Here is a 25,898-nt window from a genome sequence, read left to right on the forward strand (position 1 = left end):
GCTCGCGAGACTAAGTTTGAGAGACTACGCTAAAGTCAACATAATATCACTATATCCTCATATATCATTATAATGTGATTTGAGGATACATAGTGCACTTTGACCTTTTGCAATACGTCTTGTCAACCAATAGTGTTCCTACTCGGCCACGGGATCTAAATGTCTCCATAGAAGAGCAGGGACACTTGCAACATGTAACCACTGCAGTTGTGTTAGTTATATTGTATTAACACACAGTACTCTACCATACAGAGTGGTCAAAATAATGTGACACATACCCACAACAGGGACACCAGGGTTAATGTGGTTAAGTTGATATCATCATAAATCTTGTGACTTGGATGCAGAACTATGCCAGTATACTGGCTCACCTTGCCACTGTACTGTAGGTTCTAGTTGTTAAATCATAACACGTTTGAAGTCAGTCTTCTTGTTGAGCTCAAATGGCTGCATAGACATGCAGCCGGTTGTCCCGGCGACTAACGCTGCCTGCATGTCAAGCTTACATCATGCTGCTCAGCTACAGTCGTTAGGTCTGTAATCTCCAATGACCTGCAGCAATTCTTCAAGTCTATCTGTCCCTCAAACACAAAATGTAATTGATACAATCTGCACACAAGTTCAGCGATTGAGCTCCAGGCGTTCAATCTGTGAGCTGCCATATATTCAAAACCCAGGCTCAGTGACAATAATCACTAGTCCCCGGAATATATTTACATTGACAAGCTCCAAGCTTAAATGAAAAAAGTGCATCACGAGAAGTTTGCCTGAAGTAAGTAGTAAAAAATGTCTTTTTTTTCCAGCCTCCTGTTTGGTTCTAGCTTTTTTTTTTCTTCCTTGACTGTTCCCTTAAAGCGCTGTTGTTTATCACAGCCGCTTGCTTATGTACTGTTCTCGGATACGCATGGATAGCTCTTAAAATTCCCTGTCTACAAAAATGATTCATGCCCACCAGCTGAAAATATGCTATTAATATTTATGTGAGGGCTGTGTTATGATGAGAAATATATTGCTGAGTTCATCTTCATCTGTCTCGGTGGCAAATCAGAGCCTGGCCAATGAGATGAGTGATTAATGAATATGCGTAGACGGGCGTCCGTCTGGATTTACAGTACACCCCCCATCCCCCCCATGAAAAACATTCGAAGGACCTCTACATACAGTACTAGCCCAAAATCAGATACTTTATCATCCAGTACATGCATTTAGCATGCTGTTGGTTCATCCGCACAAAGTCTTAATAATTTGTTTTTTATGGGAGAGCTGAGTAATAATGATCGAATATAACATCATTCTTAATAGAGGATCACAGAAAGAATGACACTGGAATATGAATCTCCATTAAGATGGGTCACAATGGCCTTGGTACAAAACGTACTGAGTTGGACCTAAATACATTGTATGGGATGCCAAATTAAGAGTTAAAGTTCTATCTGAGCATTTTATTTCAATATTAAAGTTCTATCTGAGCATTTTATTTCAATATTAACATGAAGGTGGAACAGGGGTAATAGATTCTGGGAATGTATTGATTAATACTAAATCACTGAATTACATTTTCAGCAGGCAATCACTTTAGATGGAATTCCAGCAGCGAGATTCTACCCTCCTCACCAGGTTGAAATAGATAATAATGTATTACAACAGTTTCACTTCAGCCGGTTCAATATCTAAAGCTGCTGCAGTGCAGTGTAATTGGCATTCTGAAAATAGAAATTAATGGCTTCAGTAGCTTCTCTTTAGTATGCTTTTAGGGTACTGTAGATGCGGCATCGTGCTGCGAAACTTGTAATGCAATTTGGGGCCCATGAACCTATTCTGAGTGGAATTTGTTCAGGGGAAAATAGCAGATCTACAAGCTCACAACATGACGCGATGCTTTGTGACTCGCGCTTTGTGACTTGTAGATCGGCTATTTTCTATGAAGAGATTTGGTGTGGGGCGAAAATAGGAAGGGAATCCGGTCAACTAAGTATAGGGAAGTGTCACTGTACTGTAAGGACATTTTCAGAAAAACAGTTTTTGTTCAAATCATCAGGATTGTGTAGTTTCAGTGACAAACTTAATCATCTTGTATACTTACAGTTGATATCATGCACAGGAGGAGCTTTATATTGCTACGTTGATACTTAAACATTGTATGTGAAACCGTGATTTTATACATGATGCTGGATTTGTTTTGCACATTTCTGCCTTCTGTAGTGCCATCTATCCATTGTTCTTTTCTTATAATGCACCTTATGTATATTGGACATTGTATATTTGATTTGTCTGTGCCTTCCTGTTATTTGACTTGTTCTGCGTTCCTCCTTCTCTTCTTCTTTCGTCTCTTACCCTGTTCTAGCTCTTCCTGTAACTGCAAACGTTACAGGAATGAAATGAAACGTTAGCTTGCATGAAAAAAGTATTTCACCGGCCCCGACGGCTGGCGTAGCGGTCCGGGCACGCGTGTCACGGACCGTTCCCGACGTCCTTTGCTGTGTGTCACTCCCCATCTCTCTCTCTCCCCATTTCCTGTCAGTCTACTGTACTCTAAAGGCAGAAAAAGCCAAACAAATATGGATGGTGGACGTCACAAACATAACATGCCCATACAGTACATAGGGAATCATTTTAAACTAGATTTGAAGTGGCCTGAAAATCTAGTATTGGACATTTGAAGTTCTGTAATGAGAGAGTGCAAAAGAAGAATTTTAATTTACATCACCCATCTCAACCAGTTTCTAAATCTAAACAGTGACCTTTTTCAGAAACCTGTGCAGAAAACTCTTTCACCTACTGTAACAAAAGACCCTGGCTTTTCCAAGAAATAATGACACAGGAAGTTAATTAGCTGTCCATATGGCCTTAATTAGGTGGTAAATGGCCAAGGAAAGACTCCAATTTAAATTACCTTCTGCATAAGGCTACCATATGATTACCTTGGTGTGTAGGCTTTTACTTGTGATTTCTTAACCACTTAAACCCCCTATAATTTAGTTAATCTTACAACGAATAGCATCACCAATAGCATAGCTCACAATGCATCGCGACATGAGCTTGTAGATCTGCTGTTTTTCGCTATTTAAAAAAAGTTTGAAATGGTTTGAAAACTGTTGGCCAAAATAGGGACACCAGGGTGAAAGGTTAAGCAGTTTTATATCGATTAAGACCTGTGTTTATGGTATTATTAAGATACTCCTGTGATATACCGTAACATCCTCTAATTCATTGGTTCTCAAAGTGGGGTCCGGGGACCCCCAGGGGTCCTTGGGGGGTTTCCAGGGGGTACCCAGAAAAATGCGTTAATATCGCATTACAATAATGTTAACCACTTTAACCTTTTACACTTTGGCTATTCAAAAATAGCAGATATACAAGCTCATAGCGCAGCACTGAGTGCCGCGCTATGAGCTTGTAGATCTGCTATTTAAAAAAAAAACTTAAACATTTGTGCAAATCTTTGAATTTATATATTTTTAAAGCTTTGCTTCTGGGGGTCCCTGGAACAAAATATTTTGAGATGGGGGTCCACGGCCAAATACATATCATTTTGGGGGTCCTTGACATGAAAAAGTTTGAGAACCACTGCTCTAATTATTTCAAGTCTCAAATTTATACCAAGGTCCACCAGTCTTTTCTGCTTCCGTTCTCAGAACACAACGGGGTGCCAGAAATGACATACTGTACAAGAATAAGAGTTTTTATTTCAGAGATGGCAAAGCAACAGCAACAAGAAAATGTTCTTCTTTGGATTATGTTTTTCTTTTTCTTTTTTTCCTTTCTTTTGCCAAAGCAGCATCATTATTTGAACACATCAAGGTCACATTCCAAACAGCTCTGTGGCAAATTGAACACAATTATTGCAAGAAAGAAAGAACCCCCCCCCCCCCCTCCCACCCACTCCAAAGTGTGTTTTATTTTGTATAATGATAGAAGCCTGAGGAAGGCTTTCACGACCAAAACGTTGCTTCGCTTCATTAAACTTTTCTCTTGTACCGTGCAAGTTAGCAGTGTGCAGATTTATTCTTTTATTATAATAAAAAAAAAAATACTGGTACTCAAAGTTCCTTCCTGTTGTGTAATCGTAAATTTTCATTTCAGGGACCCCCAAATTGATATATATTTGGCCGCGGACCCCCATCTGAAAATATGTTGTGCGAGGGACCCCCCAGAAGCAAACATTCGTGTTAAAATGTTCGCTTTCAAATAAATATATTCAAAGATTTGCACAAATCTTCAAGATTTTTCAAAAATAGCAGATCTACAAGCTCATAGCGCGGCACTCGGTGCCGTGCTATGAGCTTGTATATCTGCTATTTCTGAATAGCCAAAGTATAAAAGGTTAAAACTATTGTGATGCTATTTTCACACAATGGTCTAATGCTCCTCTGCAATGGTTGGTCTTTAAGATCTCAAATGCCTCTCACTGTCATAAGAGTCAGATAAGGCATTCAGAGCTCCACAGCACGGAGGACAGTGTGTGGGGGGGGGAGCTGTGCAGAAACCTCCTCATCATGACAATGGCTTGTTTATTCTTACACTTTTCTCTGAGGTGGTCTTTAACGACCTCCATCCAGATGCTTCCATACACACGGTACACCCACAGCAAGAGCGAGAGCGAATGAGAAACTGCAGGCGCACAGGTTGTTGTTGTTTTGTGTTGAATGGGCTCTGGCGTGGCACTGGAAGACATTAAGCAAAGGTCATGCTGATATCGTCATAGGTGAGTGGGTTGCTGAGGGGATAGTGATCGCGCGCGCGCCTGTGTGTGTGTGTGCGTGTGCATGTGCATGTGCGGAAGAGCTGGTTTGCCATAAAGGGCGGGATGAGTTGAGGACAATATGTGCCCCAGTTAGTTGTCCTTGAAGGTTGGACGATAGAGGCTCTAGTCAGGTGGAACTGGATGTCTGTCACTCACAGCGGGGAAGAGAGCAGGGCATCGGGAGGTGGACCCTGCACGCAGCACCGGGTCTCCGGGGAGCCCCTGGCAGCCCTGTGATGGATCGAGGTGGGCGGGCGCTCAGACAGCCATGCTGGGGCAACAATCAGTCGCTATTTTAATTATAGTCCTGTTGCTGTACTCTTCTGGTTGGGTTAAATAAAAATGTAAGAGGGTACTAGTTTGGATTTGGCCTGACAAACTTCACAAAGGTTTTTTTTGTTGTTTACGAGACAGTTTCTTGGGTAATACACAGCAGGCACTGAAGGCAGCTTTATTATAACAGGGCTGCAGGTACTCGTGTTGCCTCCCAGTTATGGAGAAGTCATCTGACTCCTCCACTGCAAAGCTTAAGATTTTTGTTGTTTTCAAGACGAGTGTCTAGTTGAATTATCCACAGCCGTGTAGTAGCAGTAGAACTGGGTTGCAGGTACTTTAGTTGCCTCCCAGGTATAGAGAAGTCATCCGACTCTTTCATTGCAAAGCCTAAACTCGGAACAGCTGGGCTTGTCAGGGGTGGGGAGACAGTTGTTTATCCCTGCTTTCTCGTGACGTAACAGAAGCCCCCCCCCCGCCCCCCCCTCCTTTCTCTCTCTCTCACACACACACACACTCTCTCTCTGTCTTTCTTTCTTTCCTGGCTCCCACTCTCACAGAGTAAACTCCACTGGTTCCTTGTCCTCCAGGAGTGGAAGAATGCAGCAGGGTGCATTATTTACTGACCTGGAATCGAGGTAGATGTCTCCCCAGGGGTTTGTCTGCCATTTGAAATGTTGTTTTAGTGTACTTTCTCTTAAATTCTTCCTTTGCTTTCTTTCTTTCTTTCTTTTTTTTTCAAAAGGTGAAAGGCAACATCTCTGTTAGACGCATTGCAAATTGCCACTGCAGAGGTGCAGCAAAAGAAAGTTGGCGCAATTTCCACCACCATAATTAATCTCCCCACGGAATGATGTATTTTAAAGAGATGGACACCATAGTCACACCATGAATACAAAAAGAAAAGATGAGAGGTAAACAAACTTCACATAAATCACATAAATATTTGCCATTAAGTAGAGAAGATATACAGTATAGGAGGGGGGGAAAGGCTAAAATGCTCCTATGGATGTGTTAAAGGAAAATGAAGACCCACAGGGGAAATAACTTCAACCAGTACAGATCAATCGGAGACTCTGGTGCTGATGGCTTTCACACATGTAAACACATGTTCAATATATCTACAGTAGCAGACGTGTGTGTGTGTGTGAGAGAGAAGAGAGAGAGAGAGAGAGGGGGGGGGGGAGAGAGAGAGAGAGAGAGATTGTATGTGTTTATTGTTGTGTCTCCAGAATTTTGCACTGAATTCTGTAATATCCATTAGGGTGGGGCAATTAACAGGAGATATATCTAAACCGACATTTAGAACCAATAATCGACTGACTGCCCATGTAGGTTAATCGAATAACCGAGAAGGTTTTTTTATACAACAAATCAACCAAAAAATGTGTTTTATAATCGATTAGACTGAGTAACCACTTAAGCCTTGTATTATACTTTGTTGTAAAATGGTGGTGTGCTATTTTCATGAGGCAAAAGTTAGAAATAATATTGATTTAAAGTCCTATCTCTCAGCCCTAATATCCATGGTATTATTATTATTATTATTATATGCATGTCAATGGCATAAGTATGTCAAATGTACACTGGAATCAAGTCTCTCTGTGGAGAGGAAGAGACAGAGAGAGAGAGAGAGAGAGGGGGAGAGAGAGAGAGAGAGATTTGATTGTGTGATGTCTGGAGACATGGGGATTATGCTTGTGGACATTGATTACCAGGCCTGTCAACTCCCAGGGCCTGTAGAATATGGATAAATGGAGTAGGAAAGCTCAGGGCCCGCCAAACACATCCAGGCTGCTGTTTGGTGATGCCTTCTGAAGGCAGACAGCTGTTCTTGGATGCACGCCAGCTTGGAAAATTCAATTTAGAAAAGAGTGGTCAGTCACTAATGCATCATCAACTTAGTTGGTATGGGGGAAAATGAGCCCACTGATGGTGCGCGATATCAATCTCAGTGAGCACTACTTGACAGCAGACACTAGACAGAATACAATGCAGTGCGGCGTATTGCAGAGGATGTACAGTAAAATGAATGGGCTCATTTTGTGGCACATCAATAACAGATGTACGGTACAGCCACACGATGTATTTTCCCTCTTGTTTTGTTTGAAAGCCAGTGAGCTATTACGACTTGCATGCCTCATCAATGCCAATTTTCTCCTCTTCCTTGATTATATTATTTCTGATCACTGTTGAGGGATGTTGCTCAGAGACAATCACATTTACTCATGAGCCTTGTGGAGATCGTTGTGGTGTGCTGATTTAACCAAATATCTGCTATTAGTGGCGACCACTTGATAAGCCCATTGGCATACATGTCATCACTTGGCCATTATTTTTATATGCTGGCACTCAGTCTAAGCGGCATGAAGGCTGCTTTCATCGGATTGTGTTTTGTCGTGGACGGCAGTGCATGCTGCTCTTGGTCAGTTTTTGTGATAGATCAATAATCACGCATGGCCTTTCGTGACCAAGTGGGGAGAAATCTTCCAATTATAGCATGTAGGCATTTTGTCCTCAACTTTTAACTGGGGGATGTAAACATTCCCCAGTTAAAACATCCAAGTCAATGTAATGAAACATCCAAGTCAATGTAATGAAAGGACACCAAATCAGGAACAAGCTCTAAATATAAATACTTGTAAGGCATTGAAACACTGGTGCATTGTAATTACAACTACACTCTTCTGTGGTTTTGTTAATTGTGGAGGTACAGTGCTTTGCCGGATACTAGGAAAGGAGAAACAGTGCCAGAGTTTGCCCTTCTCTTTAACTTTGAGACCTCTCTAAATTCTATCAATAGCCCTGTTGAAGACTTGAAGTCTACTGAACGTTGGGCATCTGCATGGTAGACAGAAAATGCGGACAAAAAACAAAAAACTCAACAAAACTAATCTAAATCTATTCTAGTATTACAGAAAGCATAATCAGCATCGCATATTGTACATTCTCCCAAATTTGTGTTGGCTTAAATGTTTGTTGGAAGCCACACAAAAAAAACACAATCTGTATTTGTGGTACGTAGCGTTTAGCAGAGCGTTAGGAACTGGTTAGATTGCTTTTGGGAATTCACCCAAGTGATTACTTTAAGTATTAGTTTAATGTTAAAATGCTTTGCAGACATAAACTCCACACTCTAAGGGGCTCTACAAAGACTCAGTGGATTCATTGTGCAAAAATTGGTTTGAGGCTGAAGAATCTTTGATTTGATAAGTAGCCTAGAGGATTTCTTAGACAGCAGCAGTGTTTCCACACAAGATAAGGCTTTTCCAGGTCCCATTGGTGTGGGAGGTTATTCTGCTTACCTTGGCCAAGCTGGGATCGGAATAGTTTTTCTTTATGGAATGTCTTTAACCAAACAGTAAATCAGGGTTCCTACACATTTTCCAGGCTCAAATTCCCAGAAATCTCTGTAGATTTGTCACACCATATTTGACATCCGACAATCCGAGTACAAATAGCTAGATGTTTATGTACTGTAACTAAATCCAACCGTTAACGTATCTTCCATTCTGTCTATATAGGTTATGCTAATGTCTTGCCAAATAATTTCAAGAAGAAGATTGTAGCTACGTAGTATGTACTGTAGCTCATAGAAATCAATTAACCACTTAACCACTTAAACCCCGGCATCTGCAAATAGCAGATCGACAAGCTGAAAATGCGACGCATTGCGAGTTTGTCGATCGGCTATTTTAAGCGAAAGCTTTCACCACAATAACAGAAAACAGAAGATACACCAGTATTGAGCCCTGAGGGACTCCAGTTACCCATATGGGGTTTAAGTGGTTACATAGACCATCTACAAGCTCACAACACGTCACAATGCGACACATTGTGAGCGTGTAGATCGGCTACTAAATCCTTTTTTTTTTGCCTTCAATGTCATGCATTGTATACCTTCAACCCCTACAGCAACATAAGGGATGTTCATGTACAATTCACCAGTGAACTATAAAAGAGAGCTAAAGTCCACTAACTTTGCTTCATTGGCTGTTTATAAAGTAAAACATCAAAACATACTTGTCAGCACTGTTTAACAAATCATTAAGTAAACTAACTGAAACGGTCCTACCTATACTCATTATTTCCCCTTAATAGATTGAAAAAATGATATATTATTGTTCTCCCCTTGAATCTCTTTTCTTAATAAGAACCGAGAATGAGTCAATAAAAATAATATGAAATGTTCGCACTGTCTGAAGCCTTATTTATTCACTGTGTCCATGGACATGACTATAAATGCAGCCATACAATTATGGCTTGTTATGAAGAAAAGATAGTTTACGTTTTCTATTAACTACACTGCGTAACTAATAAATGTTCAGGCAAGCATTTGCCACAATGTTATTTGTGATGCTATGTATGCAGCAATTCGGAGATATTTTCTTTAAACTAATTTGGTGGGGGATGTTAGGATTTGGTGCAAGTTATTAAGTCAATAGTCTGGAAACATAATTATTTTTCCAGACTATAATCTTTCTTCTTATTCCCATACTTATCTAGACCTGGAAATGACTAAAATCTAATTCAATACTTTTCCATACTTTTCATACTTGTGTAGGAGGAACCCTGGAAAATAGATCATGGTGAAAATATATGAGAACATATTTAGTCAGAATATTTCTATAAAAATGTATTATGGAAATGTATGGAAAAAGTGAACCAAACATATATTCAACTATACCTTTGTTTGTTTTTTGGTAGATTTTTGTATATTTTGAAACAAATATATTTGAGTTATTTTATTTTATTCAGTATAGATAAAGCTGGTAATCCTTTTTTTTTCAATGTTTGGAGCGGGGGAGCCTGGTGCAACGCTCAGGTCCTGGACCTGGTGAGACGAAGGAGGGGCCCGGACAGGAGGCCATCCACAGAGCCTAGCCCCTCCACGTGCCAGAGCCTCCCCCGGTCCCAGCAGAGTAGTTCGAGAAGCAGACTGAGGGGCCCTGTCTTTCCCTAAGAGGACTGACCGTGGGTAGCTACTGGGACGTAAGTCAGGGCTTGATCAACCCCGACTGGGTCACCTGGGCGAGGGTGTATGTTGCGAGACCCGAAACACCCGTCGACCCCAGGCTACAACACGGGATGATACGTCCCAGGTGCAACCATGTGATGTTTTTTATTTATTTGTATGACATTTCTGCTTTCAGTTGTATACGGTTCATAGGGTTAATATTGAATGTTGAGAAATTCATCAATCAGACCATTGAAGTGCATACCCCTCACATGTGGCTACACTACATCTACACTATGGATTCTAGAAAGAGCCTTTTTGTTTTAGTTCTGCAAGCACTAATATGCACTGACGTATGTTAATGGACACTTTGAAGTTTTTACTAATGTAAGTGGCCTTACATAGTGTCTGCCCTGAGATTTGGGGGTCGGCCGTTCGATCCTTGGCTGAGTCATACCAAAGACTATAAAAATGGAACCCAATTGCTCCCTTCTTGGAAATCGGCATCAATGGTTGGATTGGGGGTAAGTGCCCGCAACATACTGTACTAGCGCGGCGCGCCATATCCAGGGGGCGTACTTCAATCTACGTCATGCTAGAAACAAGAGATTTCCTGAGGTTCCTGACCTGCAGTATGGGCTGCATGGCTTGGGAACCATGGTTTCCAAGGCTACTTACTTTAGGCCTAATGCAAGTTAGAGAAACCATATTTGAAAACGTTCCACACAAATTCATTCTGGGTCACGAGGGCTCATTAGCAGCCAATGTTATAACCATTCTGTATCGGGTCCTTGTGAGCAAACGAGGTGCTCTAAATAAAAGCAATGTTCTTTTTATACCCTTCAAAAACTGCTCTTGAAGGAGCAAAAATCAGTTACCCTTTAAAAAGCAATGGCCTCCCGTCATACCCCTTTCCTTTTTAAACAGTAATCCATCTTGGAGATAACTGAGGATTTCAAGAACATAATTGTAGGGTAACCAAAGTGGAATTTCGGCTCCATTCAGAAATTATGATGCAGCTGCATCGTGTTTATATTCCTGAAATCAAGCCGGCATTCACCAGCTTCATCATGCACCATCTTGGATGTAGTGCACCTCTCTCCTCCGTCATCCTGCCCGTACGTGAAAGGAGTGTAATGACCCACTTTCTCTCCTTGTCCCCCGGCGACTCTGTGTCGCTTGCCACGTTTGACCACCTTGCTGTGGTCGGCTACAGTCTGCAGCTGCTGTTAATTTGCAGGAGCCCCGCGCACCCCTTTTTTCAGCTCCAAAGCATATATGACTAATCACACCAGCCATTTTAAACAACTTGAGCTCTCTGTGGCAATAAATCACCTTGATACGTGCTACTGTGCCTATAATAGAGCTACGTCCAGGAGGGAGGAGAGTGAGGGAGCTTTGGGAATATTCTGTCTGCTCTCGGTCAACATGCTGTTGTGAAGCAAACACGGGCTCTAGGAAACATTGTTGTCTGATGTTGTTTGTTTCTTTTATCCCAACAAAAATCAAAAGGAAAACTACAAAGTGTTTTTATTTTATTTTGCACTACAGTCCAGGGAATAAAGTTTGTCCTCATTTATTTATTTATTTGTTGGTTATACCAAAACAACAGACTTGAGAAATGTCTGAAAGTCACTGCTACAGAAGTCTACAGAAATCTCCATTTTACGTAGGCAAAGACACGTCTCAAAAGGAATGGGATGCTGGGCAAGCCATGAGCGTCTCGAAATGACAGTAATTACTAATTGTCTCCGCCAGGCCGAAAGGCATGGCGAGAGAGTATGTTTTACCCCCTGTCCGTCCGTCCGTGTGTCCGTGTGTCCGTGTGTCCGTGTGTCCGTCCGTCATTCGATCTGTCTGTGTACAGCTAATCTCTGGCACCGTTGGCTTGCTCGCAGCCAAACTGTGCACACATAGTCCCTGGATACCAGAGCAGAACCTCTGCCCCAATTTTTTCACAGGGGCCTGTTATAGCGCCACCAGGAGGCCGATTTGTGCAAAACACATTTTTTGACAGTACTACTACAGATTTTGTCCAAAAATCCCGCAAATCGGTACACAGTATCTCTATAGTCATTAAACGAAACGGGTCTTTCAGATTTCTCATATTCCATCCTGATTGGCTAAAAATGTCTTCCAAAGTTTGCAGGAGTGCTCCGTTTTGAACAAAATGCCTCAAATCATGAACACAGCATGCAATTTCCGTGAAATTTTGCACGCACATTCCCATTAGGCCGAGGAAGAACTACCATTTGAACATTTTCAAATCAGCCACATGGTGGCGCTATAACAGGCCGATTCGTGTTTTTACCTATAATTGCACCGATCTGTGTAAAACTTTGTACGCACACTCCCTATAGGTCAAGGAAAAACATTTGCCCTGCATTTTTCACATCTGCCTTTTATAGCGCCACCAGGAGGCCGACTTATGTAAAACATTTTTTTTTTATACTACTCCTTCCAATTTTATCCAAATGTCACGCAAATCGGTACACATGATCTCTATAGTCATGTGATCACGACGGATGTGTTTGATTTTTTATATTCCATACTGATTGGCTAAGATTGACATCTAAAGTTTGCATTATTGGCTTGTTTTGAACAAAATTCCGCAAATCATGAACGCACCGTCCAATTGCGCTCAAACTTTGCACGCACATTCACACTATGTTGAGGAACAAATGCCACCCTTTTAACATTGGCCTGTTATAGCGCCACCAACAGGGCTAATTTAGCGAAACACATGTTTTTAACAAAATGCCTCAAATCATGAATGCAGTCAGTGTCCGATTGTCGTGCAAGGCCTAAGAAGAAATGGCACCCTTTTCACGTTGGCCTATTATAGCGCCACCAGGAGGCCACAATAGCCTATCTGACCTGGCGGAGACCTGTGCTCCGAGGAGCACTTTTTCTAGTTTCTGATGATTCTCTCTCGCAGTCATTTTAAGGCTTTAACCTATCGGCTCAGGCCTTTTTTTAAAGACATTTAGGGCATATTGTGCATTTATGCAGCTCACCAGCCTAGTCATTTTTAGCTCCGCCAGCAGCGGGGCTCTAATGATGGCAATTTCCGTCTGTCCAACAGTTTGAACTCTGCTTTAAACTACAGCCTGGATTTCTTTGATTGATTGATTGACATCTTTATTGACACACAAAAACATCTACACAACGTTCAAGATGCACATAGTGGTCAAAAGGATAACACAAAAAGCCCAAGAGCTTATTTCCAGTGTGGTTCTATTGATGATGTGACATGGGGGGGATCGGTAGAAGCGGGAGTAAATACAATGAAAAAGCAATATAAGGCGGCCTACTACAGACTTTAAAGTCGGGAGATCAGTCGGTTGAAATGTGTGAAACGCACAGACAGTCGGCTTCTAGTATGGTGCTAAAAATATGGCCTGACGTACACTTCAACAACTGGCCTGCAGCCTTTAGTCATTTTTGCTTCAACTAATTATTAATACATACTGTATTATTAAAGATAATTGGCACAGCGGCCAGTAATCTAACTTTACCATACTCATAACGATCATCATTTTCAACTGAAAACATGGTCAATCGATCTATGTACGGTATAATGATTGTTTCATAATTTAGTTGGAGAAGAAGCACACAGGCTTGCGATGGTGAAAACAAAATTGAAACCTACTGTATGTTAGAATATCACCTGATGCTTCAGTTTGGATTTTACAGACCTTTATAAAAAGCAGAAGTATGTGGGGAATTTGGGAGTTGGTACAACAACTAAAGTGGCAACTATGACTTTTTGAAGGGAAAAAAGGACAGCATTTGCATAGTGCTTATCTTGTCCAATGAGACACTGAAAGTGCTTTATAGTGTACAGTATGCCTCACATTCACACATTCACTCATCGATGGCAGAACCAACCATGCAGGGCGCCAACCTGCTCATCAGGAGCAGTGATGGTTATGGGTTCAGTATCTTGCTCAAGGACACTTTGACACAATGCTATAAACTGCAGGATCAAGCCTGGAACCTTCTAATTACCAGATGATGACCACTCTTCCTCCTGAGCCAATTGGAGGCAGAGGAATGTGGTAAATTATGAATCAAATATGTTTTAGATCTGGGCCTGTTATTACAGAGAAAAGTACTTGAGCCCACTAGGTTTGTGAGACTCGTTCCACCTCTGAGTAGCACTAGAGCGTAGTCTGGTCTGAAGTCTGAATCATGAGTATGTTTGTACATGCCTACATGTTGGGGAAACCCCACCTGGTGTGCCTAGTAGTTGTGTGAGAGACACTTAACACCACCGGTGCATTTGAGGTATGCAGCGTGCACACGTTTAATATCGAGTCTCTGCCGTGCAGACATAACTCAAACTCTGGATGCCAGCCTGAGTTTTACGTTTCTATTTCCTTTTATTCCTAGTATTATTCCTGTTTACACCGTCCACTTATCTCTGTATGCTTGTCAACGGCGCACTGTAACGCGATGAACAAACTCTGTCTTGTGAAGATAGCATTGAATAAAATCCTATCTCGGATTACTGAAGACATTTCTACTGTTTGAGTTTGACCAGTCTCCTGTGATGAGAAAGCTGGCGTAGTCAATAACAAAATTCAGTGCACTCGGGCGGCATGCTTAGTGTGGTGCATTGGTAAAAGTAACTGTCCACCAACATGGAGTCCATTTTCAATTGGAATAATGAAACATGAAGGAAGGCTAAAAAACATATTTGGCTAAAGTGCTTGACCTTTAATAATAAGCCAGGCAGCCATTATCGTCATCATGGGACTGACCTCTGCTGTCTCCTTGTGGCCCTGCTGGTTTTCATCTACACCACCCTCCTCCTAATAAATCAACAAGAGTGTGTGATGGACTCCTGTAGCTAAGTGGCATTTAAGGAACAGCTTGTGTTGTGAGAGATGCAAGGCTGTAGTTTGAGTAGTTGTAGTTTGCTGGAAATGGAGACGGGGATTTTATTTTAAGCCAGTAACACCCCTCTTCTTGTTGTTGCCCTCATGGGGTTCCAAAGGGCAACAAAATAAATATCTTCGATTTACTACCAGTCACGTTCACTTAGTAATATCAGTGATAGGGCACATCTTTATTCATAGGATTGTAGAAAAAGAATCTAAATCGTGACTTCAGTGTCAGTGTTCTATTCAGGCACTGATTTGCTGATGTTTCTCATCCTGGCAATTTTGCAAGGAAAGCAGTAAAAGTCCCACTGCGTGTAAATTTGTTAAAGTGCGAGAATATCAAATTGTTTTCTTTGTTAAATATAACAGTAGCTTCGGTGGACTGCTGTGGTTTATTCAGAATTTCAAAGTCACAAACACAGCACCATGTGTGTCAGCGTCTCCCTGCTTTTATGATCACACACATAATATGATATTCTCAGAACAGCGAATCCCACAGGACACTGCGCTTCACCACTGTCTTATTACACAGAGAACTTGTTAGCTGCGTCTGCACAAGGTAGACCGTTGGGTACGGTCCCTAAGAGACCTGCTGGGAGATTTACAGACTCATAATTGTTCAAATGTTGTTTACACGATGCAGCTGCTTACGAAACACCATAAAAGGGGTATAGGGATGCACAAGCATCTGAGCTACAGTACACTATAGAGCATGGGTCTTCAACAGGGAGTCCGGGACCCCTAGGGGTTCCCCAGAGTTACTACGGGGGGGGGGGGGGGGGGGGGCACCAAATCTTTGTGTGATAGGATATTCTTTTACATTAACCACTTGAACCCTAGCATCCCTATTCTGAGGAGAACTTATAATATCCAACATACAGTACACTGACGATGTTGTCAAACTAGTCTATGAAGCTTTATAATAAATCTATGACAATATTTTATCTGCAACACAATTTTATACAATATGTAGTGGGGGTCCCTGCTTCATCTCGTTCTCAGTTAAGGGGTCCTTGGCCTGAGAAACATTGAAGACCTCTGCTATAGGGGCACGGTGGCGCAGTCTGTGGCGCTGTCGCCTCACAGCTAGAAGGTCCTGGGTTCGATTGCATGTTCTCCCCTTGTCCCCTAGGGGAAAGTAACTGGTTGGAATAACGTGTTCCTTCCACGAGCTATGTCCTACCAGGGGAAACTTCCCCCTGTCAGGTGATAAGAACCAGCCTGCTCACTCCTCATGCATTGAAGGAAGCATGAGCTCTCCCCAGGCTGGCAGAGGGAGAGTAGCACCCAGGCTTACAGCTTAGGCAATAGGCACTGGGTGAAAAAAATGGGTTACAAGAATCGTAGGATAAACATTTTTAAAAAAGAGGAAAAAATACCCTGTTATAGAGTGTGACCAAAAGCCAGTGGAAGCCCTTTCTAAATTAGTGTTTCTAATTGGTGCCCTTTGTTCCAGTGAATAGAAATATTACTGCTACAGTACAGTGACATTCTGGACAATTGTGTTCTTCCAATTTTGTGGCAACAGTTTGCGGAAGGCCGCTTCCTGTTTCAGAAGGACAATCCCCTGTGTGGTCTCCATGCTCCCCCATACAGAAATATTGTGTAGGGATGAGTGCGGAAGAACTTGACTGTCCTGCACAGAGCCCTGACCTTCACCCGATCAAACATAAGAAATAAAAAAAAACTTTGAAATGAATTGAAAACATCCAATTTGAGCCAGACCTAAACGCCCAACATAAAAATGTCTGACCTCACTAATGGCTCTTATGGCTGAATGGAAGCAAATTGCAGCAGCAATGTTACAACTAGTGATAAGCCATCCCAGAATAGTGGAGAATAAGGCACTCGGCCTGCCCACCACCGTGGAGGTTGTGGGGTTTGATTCCACCATGGTGTATCCAGCTTTGTCTAGCGGGTACTGATTGAATATTTTATTTACTGTTTGCAAAAAAATCACAGAAAGTACAGTTCAATACAAAAGGATGCTAAAAGGATTAAACCCAAGAAAGCACTATGGCTTGTTTCCATTAGGGTCCTGTGTATTCAGGTCATCGAAACATTTAATGACAAACAATAATATACAATACTATGCAAAAACATCATATAAACGAGTAGTAATCGAGAAATATGTACAGTAAACAACATTTCTGGTGATTTTACAGGGGCCAGTTTTGAATTGCAACCACCTGTAAGTGCTCTTTTAGAGCGGTTTTGAAGGATAGTGAGGATTCACACTTTTTTATGACTGTCGGTAGGGCATTCCACATTTTGTCATATTGTCATGGCCAGTGGCCTTGTTTTGTTGCAGAGTGCTACATTTTTTAAACACCATCAGTTGTCACCATGGTGAGTTTAAAATAATCTTTGCATCATACACCTAGATTTTTGTAGGATGCTTGGATGTGCTTTACACCATAAAGCCCAGAGTGAGAGGGCAGTATGTGAACAGGGAGTGTTGGCCGGGAGGAATAGGACGAAGACTCTACGTCCTCCCGGTGGGGGCTCCTGACTGGTTGGAACTGCAACAGCAGTGACAACACAGAAATGTGTGTGGGGTGGAATAATCAATTGGCATAATGACTAAATTGTGGAGAAAAAAGTGTAAAATGCACTTTTTTTTAAAAGAATGTTATAGTAGCGAAGGATGGACCTCTGGACCAACTTCATATCACTTTCACTATTACATTACATTACAGTCATTTAGCAGACGCTTTTATCCAAAGCGACTTACAATAAGTGCATTCAACATAGGTAGGGAACGAAACTACTAATCACCAGAGGTCTTAAGTGCATTTCCTGTAAAAACAAGCAACCAAGAGTATACCTAGCGCTAAGGTAAAAGTGCAATATATCAGCTATCTACTTTCATAAACACATGAGATAAAATAGCCAAATCAAATGAGCACGAGCTAATAGATCCAATACAACAATACAACAATAGTTCCTACAACTAGTTTACAACAAGTAGGCCAGGCAAAGAGGAAGGGTAGTGTTTCCTGAAGAGGTGGGTTTTCAGCCTGCGGCGAAAGATGGGCAGTGACTCTGCTGTCCTGACATCAGTGGGAAGTTCATTCCACCACTGTGGGGCCAGAACAGAAAAAAGTCGTGACCGTGTCGATCGACCAGAAGGACCGTTGAGTGGGGAGGGAGTCAGTCGCCCCGAGGTGGCAGACCGGAGTGGTCGGGCAGGGGTGTGGGCATTGACCATTTGCTTCCATTTATCCACTGACACGTGATGTCCGGCTCACGTTTGACGTTCCAATTCATTCCAAAGGTGTTTGATGGGGTTGAGGTCAGGGCTCTATGTAGGAAAGTCATGTTCTTTCTGTCATTCTGATACAGGAAATTGCTTTCACACACTGTTGCCACAGAATTGTATAGAATGATAGAATTAAGATTTACTTTTAACTTTTAACTTTTTTGTCATAGTGTATCTCACTAGGACTACTGGCACCGATGAGACACTCCGGGTTCTGTTGCCATGGCCCCGGTGTGAGTTACATGTCAGCATTGCCGGGCCTTTTATTTAATAAGACTGAATAATTCTTGGAAGGCCCACAGGAGGAGCACATTATGGTCCCCATGGTGAATAAATCTGGGACTTCCAATGAAACATTGTCTCATGCTTTTTTGAGAAATGGGTCACGACCATCCTGATTCAACACAATTTATGGATGTACACTAAGCTGGGAAGTAGACACTTTAGGATTACGATGCACGTGCTAATTTCAGTGCTATGCAAAAGTAATGACTCCTTTAGTTCTTTGTCTATACCAAAATAAACGCGTATTCAACTGATAGGGATTGAGTGTATTTATTCCGATGGAGGCAAATGGGCAGGTTTCTGTTCATTGTAAGTCACTCTAATCACACAAGCCATTTTAAACTCTGAAAAATAGTATATATATTCTACAATTTGTGCTGGATTAGGTTCCGAACAAGCTACCAAGCTCTCTGACACATTTTGCCATGTAGCATCTAATGGTGATCATTACTTTCCGCTCTATGTCCATTTCAGCCCATTTCACGTCCACTGAATGGAAAGGAACCCTACCTGAAATGACTCTTCTGATGTTCACATCTAATAGATTTTCGTCAGGCTTTTGGTACAGCAGGCAATGCAATCTTTATTTATCTTGGCATCATTTCCACTTATCATGTGCAGTGCAGGAAATAGTCTAAAGAAATAGTACATCACATTATGATGACGCACAGTAACCCATTAGTCAGATGCATTGCATGCACGCACGCACGTATGCATGCATGTGCAGTAAACACAAGGACAGGCTCTGCTGTTAGTGAGCCTCCATTTGGTCTGAGAGGGGAGAAAGTATACCGAAAGAATATACATTAGATCAGGGGTCTTCAACAGGGGGTCCGGGACCCCTAGGGCAGTGGTTCTCAAACTTTTTCATGTCAAGGACCCCCAAATTGACACTTATTAGCCCGCGGACCCCCATTTGAAAAGATAAGTCAGGGACCCCCATAAGAGAAGATTTTTACGTCTCTAGCAGTGATTCTCAACAATTTTTAATATCAAGGACCCCCAGTTTGACATGCATTAGAGCTACGGACCCCATTAAATGGCATCTCTATCTCTGGGACCCCAATTCATATTGTAAAATCAATGTTAATTTAACTCTGAGAGTGTACAAATGGAACCAAATGGACCCGTTAGGGTCCATTTGGTTCCATTTGTACACTCTCAGAGTTACAGACCCATAAGGGTCCATTTGGTACCTATCCATCATTTAGCTGGGGACCCCCTGGAACCCCCTCAAGTACCCCTGGGGGTCCCCGGACCCCACTTTGAGAACCAATGCCCTAGGGGGTTTGATGTCGAGGGGAAAAAAGTTTACTAAATATTGAGAGTTTTAAGTGGTTAAATGTCTGAAAATACACATTAACATGAATCCAACGAACATCTATGAAAAAGTTTAATCTGCAGCACAATTTTATACAATATGTAGTAGTGGGGGTCCCTGCTTCATCTCTCTCTCAGCTAAGGGGTCCTTGGGCTAAAAAACGTTAAAGACCCCGGCAGTAGATCTTTCAGACAATACTAGCGTGGTTGGTTAATGATTTGACAAAAGGCAGTGGATATTCAGCTGTCAAACGGCATCGGTAAAGGGAACGCTATTAAGCCATCAGACACTCGCTCTGCCCCGAAACCTTAGCTGAATATCTGAATATCCACTACTTTTATAGAATGGCAGGAACTGACCCACAATGGATTCATGAATGGAATGTGCACTGCTCTTACTGCAGAAAAAGTGACCTCTATTACTATTCTTGTTCTTGCTCTTGTTGTTCATCTTCTACCACTTACTGTACTTATTACATATTTTTGTTTCAGCAATCAGCACTTATCTTGATTTACAATAGACACATGCTAGGTATGTTATTTACTCATTTACCACTTTTAACCTGGTCTCCCTATTTCTGGCATGTCATTATAGTCGAAAATCGAATATAGTGAATATAGCCGATCTGCAAGCTTACATTGGCTATTTTAGTTATTTTGTCGTACAACAAAATATATAGGACCTTTTCTGGTAGCACTCTAATTCCTTGGCCACTTAGCCTAATTTTGTTCACTTAATGCATATATTCATTTTCACTGTTGATCATCTGCACATACTGTATAGCGCTTGGAAACGTGTCGTCACCACGGGGGGGGGGGGCGTGGCATTGTAGCTGCAGACATATTGGTGGGAGTCAATGTTAAGTCAAGCTGTTTATGAGCCACCAAGATGTCCGCCGCTACCAAATGACACTTGTTGACGCCCCCTTCAGGATTTCTTTCCTACGCACTATATCCTTTCATATTCTCAATGGCAATAGATGTACAGTATTTTCATTCATAGGAGTTTTAGAATGTACATTTATAGTTTATAAATGAATGCGGCGACCCAGTGCAATGTCTAGTGTTGTGTCCAACTATTGTATTGACATTTTTCTTACCTACAGTATCTTTAGTTTGTGCCTGTTTTTTGACCTGTTCCTCTGTTTCAGTCTTACTGCTGTTGCTGCTGTAACACCTCAATCTCTCCCTGGGCATCAATACAATCTTATCTTATCTTATGCCTAAACTTTGACTGTAGCTGCTACATAATTATAACTTAAGGTTTCTCACATTGTACTTGAGGGGGGCCATTATGTATACAGTCAGTGGTTGCCTTGAGAAGCAGAAATGATTTACCAGACATTTTGATAGTTATTTAAGATTCTTCTTTCAACAATCAAAACACATCTTTAGTCTAATAAAGTAAGCTTTTACTTGTACCAAAGGCCACTTGGCAGCTGCACTAAGGAGTGGAAAATAGCATAAGTTTTGGTATGCTTCCCTCACCAGCTGTGATGAAGTATTATTTCCCTGCACTTGGCAGGGTACCTTACTCTTTCATAAAGCAGAACTCTGGAGTTTTTTGTGATAGTTTTCTCAGCCTTGCTGCTTTTCTTCACTTGAGACTAATGCATTCAACCACAGCGGTAGCACACAAACAGGACATTTGGGGACACAGACCCAATTCAGGAAGGTAATGAAAAATCAGACTTTATATGTAGGCCAGGTTATACAACATTTAAGTACAGTTTTGTGTAAAAGAAAAAATATAATCAACTATTTATTTGTTTTTCATTTTTCTCCCAATGTAGTCATTATGCCTATTGTGTTTAGTCCCTTTCCCCTAATGTTGCTCTGGGGAGGGTGTGTAGACAACCACGTGTCTCCTCCTTCGATATACATAGAATCACAAGCCACTTCTTTTCACACCTCTTCGGGAGAGTGTAACACGCACGTGTGGAGAAACATTCATGCCCTCCCATGGGGCTCCCTGCTGAACAGGCACCCTGACCAACCTGCAGGAGTCACTATAGTGCAGTCAGTGACAGAGACCCCCCCCCTCCCCCCCCCCTCCCCACCCGGAATCCCACTGCCGGTGAACACCGGGGAAATTGTGTTCGTTGGTGTGTTCGCCTGGCCAAGCTGGAGGCACTGCAGGAATGAACCTCCTGTGGGCAGGTACTTTACCCCCTGCTCCACCCGGATACCCCAGCTTTATTTAAGTTTAAGTATTATATTTTGCCTGATGTGATACTTGTACCGTTATTATTTTGGGACAGTGAAAGAAAAGACATCATGTACAGTATACGTAGAAGTGTGGGTCATGACCAAAAGAATAAGGTCGCGGATACAAGCGGCCCTAATGAGTTTTCTCAGACAGGTGGCCGGCCTCCCCCTTAGAGATGAGGGTGAGAAGTTCAGTCATCCGCGAGAGACTCTTGAGTATAACCGCTGCTCCTTCACTTGGAAAGGAGCCAGCTTAGCTGGTTCGGGCATCTAGTTCGGACTACGGATGCCTCCCGAGCGTCTCCCTCGCTGCACGTCCCAATGGGGGGGAGACCCCCTGGCAGACCAAAGACCAGATGGGGAGGATTATATCTCCACACTGGCCTTGGAAAGCCTCGGGCTCCCCCAGGAGGAAGTGGCTAAAGGGAAAGGAAGTCTGGAGCTCTCTGCTGGAGCTGTTGCCCCCGCGACCCGATTCCGGATAAGCGGTTGAAGATGGATGGATCATGTAGCAAGGACACTGGAGAGGATTGTAAAATGAATGGAATACAAAGAGCCTCGTTGACGTTTTACAAGGAAGAAGAACATAGTCCACAGATACATGAAGGTGAAAACCAACCAGCGACCTTTTTTGGTCCAGCGGGGGAAATTCAGTCGCCGGAGGCAGAAGAACAGATACAGAGTAAGAGAAGGGTAGCGAGTCTAGTGACATCAAAACTGGCATAGTCAAAAGAAGAACAAGATCCATGGTATATTGGATCTATAAGGCTACTGTGAGGTGCACATTTTAAATTATGCCATTACCTTTCCGTGAAACCTCAGGAACTAAACTCAAATGCCATCCAGAAGTAATGAGCCATGTTTCTAACCTGCTTGAGTATTCAGAGGCAAAATCCCATTTTGAAGTAATGAGAGGAGCTACATTGATTTGGCGAACAAGAAAGAATTAGAACTATGAACTAACAGGATAGAATTCTTACTAACTGATAACTACAAACCTAAATTGAAGTCTAAATAATATATGCTATGAAATGTTTGAACAAATTTGCCCTGTGTTAAATATGCCAAAATGAAACCACTTACTTTAATAGGGTTTTGTGTCATTTTAATTGAACAATTTCACATGAATTCCAAAAATTGCTTTATGGTAAAGATTTTGCTGCACAAAAACATGGGGAGGGGACAGAGCGGTGGTGCAAACTTGAGAATTAAGTGAGTAGCCAAGAATCTGTGAAAATACTGAACAAAGAAAGAAAGAAGGGTGGATTACTGCCAAAATTCCATTCCCTGGACTCATCATACAGAGATGTGCATGGGCTTAAAGGGAATATGAGAAATTCTTCTTTCCAAAAAGAAAAGAAAAGGATCCTTCATGAAGGATCACAAATCACAGTTTCTGACCCCACTTCTACTTTCCTTGTTGAAGCACTGCACATCCTGTAGAAATGACATAGATGCATACATCTGATTAAGATATATTCTGTACATATAGTGTGATGTATACGAATAAACATAGTCTACCATAGTGTAATGTTTAATCTGTTTCAAATTCTGATGCAGCATGTTTTTGTGGACATATGCTGTATTTTACTAAAATCTGTAAAAGTATCATAGTTGCGCCAGTGTCTGCTATTTCTTTCTATTGTGCTTTTAATGTCAGATTAAGACAAAGCTAAGGCCTACCTTGGGTTGAAGTTTGTATTTAACATAGCCCCAGCATCATCTCCATATTATTTTAAACATTTCATCTCAGACAGAACAGCATCTTCTCAAGCTTTATCATCATTGCCTCGCCAAAGCAAAACACATTTGGTGGACAAAGGTGACATTCAAGCATTCAGCTCAGTCTGGCAGAGTGGCAGCATTTCCCATCCATAGATCACAGTAATGGTGACATGTTTTTGAAGAGCTGCACGTAAGGTTGCACAGCAAAGATTTTGGTCTGAAAGCAACATGTTTCTGGAGATGATCATCAGTGACATTGCATCAGTATTGCAATGTAGGTCTTCTCACTACTATTCAGAAATCTTAACAATCACAGCATACAATGGGAAAATGGACAATGGGCACAATACTCAAAATAGGAGAAATATAGAACCACATATCCATTCTTGACTGTATGCAGTGAAGGGGAAGACGAGGCAAATATTTATACATTGCAGAAACTGCGTCAGGGAGTCTGCAGTCCCCTCCAGCGTTGTGTGGCTGTGAGTGGACTGTGCGGGTGGACCAGAGCAGGCTCTCTCTGGGAGCGAGAGAGAGAGAGAGAAACTGGATGTAAAAGCTCAATCACAGCAAATTGTACAACAGAGTGGAGAAGGCTACTTGACAGGCACAGCCTGTGAGACAGAGAGAGGGATGAGATACACAGGGTCTGGAAAGATGGGATGGGGGGGGCACACTTTGTGTCTCAGTTTACCAGCTGTACCGTATGTGTGTGTGTGTGTGTGTGTGTGTGTGTGTGTGTGTGTGTGTGTGTGTGTGTGTGTGTGTGTGTGTGTGTGTGTGTGTGTGTGTGTGAGAGTGTGTTAGGCGTGCAACGCGCCACGCACAATTTGCTACCGGATTGGCGACATGAACTGCTGGCACTTCAAACGTTAATCTCTGCTACACTTCCCCATTAGTCGAGACTATACACCGGGAAACCCGCAAACGGTGCAATGCTGCGTGGCGTGGCACAGTGAATGCCCCCAGCGGGCTGTCTGTTGCTGTCTCTGTCCCAGATGAAAGCAGCGTGCCACAAACTGCCATGAAGCCTTCACAGGTCCACCTCGGGCACTTGGATGGCTCTCATTTAAACGACTCTCCTCCCTCTCTCTCTCCCTCTCTCCCTCTCTTCCACTGTTCCCTGTGTGGGAGGCATAATACATCATTTTAAGAGAGTGAGCCTGTAGTGGCCTAATTCAGCAGCTTGGGAGAAACACCAGTGAACACAGGCCTCCTAATGAATGAATGAGCTTGACATGTAAAAATCAGAAAAGATTACCCGGCTGAGGGCATAGATTCCCAGAAGGTCCTGCCAAAAGCAGCTGTTCAGATAAAGCTCTGTTGCTTCACCAGAATAATAAGTTGCTCCGTGCACGAGACCCAGCAAACGGAACAAGGGGGGTAAAGAGAAGTTAGGAACCTATGTATTCCCCCTTCAGTGGAACAACGAGAGAAAGCGGAAGCATGACAGGAAGATGGAATCATGATCAAGTGTTCCATCTCGCCCTCGCCCGCCCCCCTGTCTCATGCTGACACAAGGACGTCGAGGGGATTCTCAGGGTGGACATAGCGTGCAAGCGATAAATAAACACAGGCCTTGAAAAGCCCTACACCTGTGACCATCGCAGAAGCAGCAGGTGCGCTTTGGTTCATTAACGAAGGCGTTCCTGACACTGAAGCCCCCCACCGCCACCCCTCCCGAGGCTATCGGGAGCAGCGACTCAGTGGCCACCTTGGGACTGGATAAGGAGCCGCGCCAAGGTTAGCAATGCAATTGTAGCTTGAATAATGGAGCACTTCCCTCAGGCCTGACACCCGTGGATTTCTCTGGCAATTTTGCAAACACCTGTGAGCCAGTTGAGGCTCTCCAGCATAAGTTGGTTTACAGCATCCACCATTCACCCAGTTACCCAGCACCTTGTTGCCTAGCTAGCTCAATGACCCTGTGTCTCGTTGCCCTGTTGAAATTAAGCTAGCTCAATGACCCTGTGTCTCATTGCCTTGTTAAAGTGAAACTAGCTCAATGACCCTGTGTCTCATTTCCCTGTTGAAGTGAAACTAGCTCAATGACCCTGTGTCTCATTTCCCTGTTGAAATGAAGCTAGCTCAATGACCCTGTGTCTCATTTCCCTGTTGAAATGAAGCTAGCTCAATGACCCTGTGTCTCATTTCCCTGTTGAAATGAAGCTAGCTCAATGACCCTGTGTCTCTTTGCCCTGTTGAAGTGAAACTAGCTTAAGGTTGTTTGTGAAT

General features: G+C 42.5%; 1 protein-coding gene across 2 annotated transcripts in view; it reads right to left on the reverse strand.

Annotated features, from left to right (window-relative positions):
• Positions 1 to 25,898, reverse strand: part of tnmd (tenomodulin) — a gene marked incomplete at its 5' end in the record, with an annotated part of 63,022 nt that overhangs the window by 25,235 nt on the left and 11,889 nt on the right. The window lies entirely within an intron of this gene.

This window comes from Gymnoscopelus microlampas (genome assembly GCF_963454915.1).
Source record: "Gymnoscopelus microlampas genome assembly, chromosome: 18".
NCBI lineage: Eukaryota > Metazoa > Chordata > Actinopteri > Myctophiformes > Myctophidae > Gymnoscopelus > Gymnoscopelus microlampas.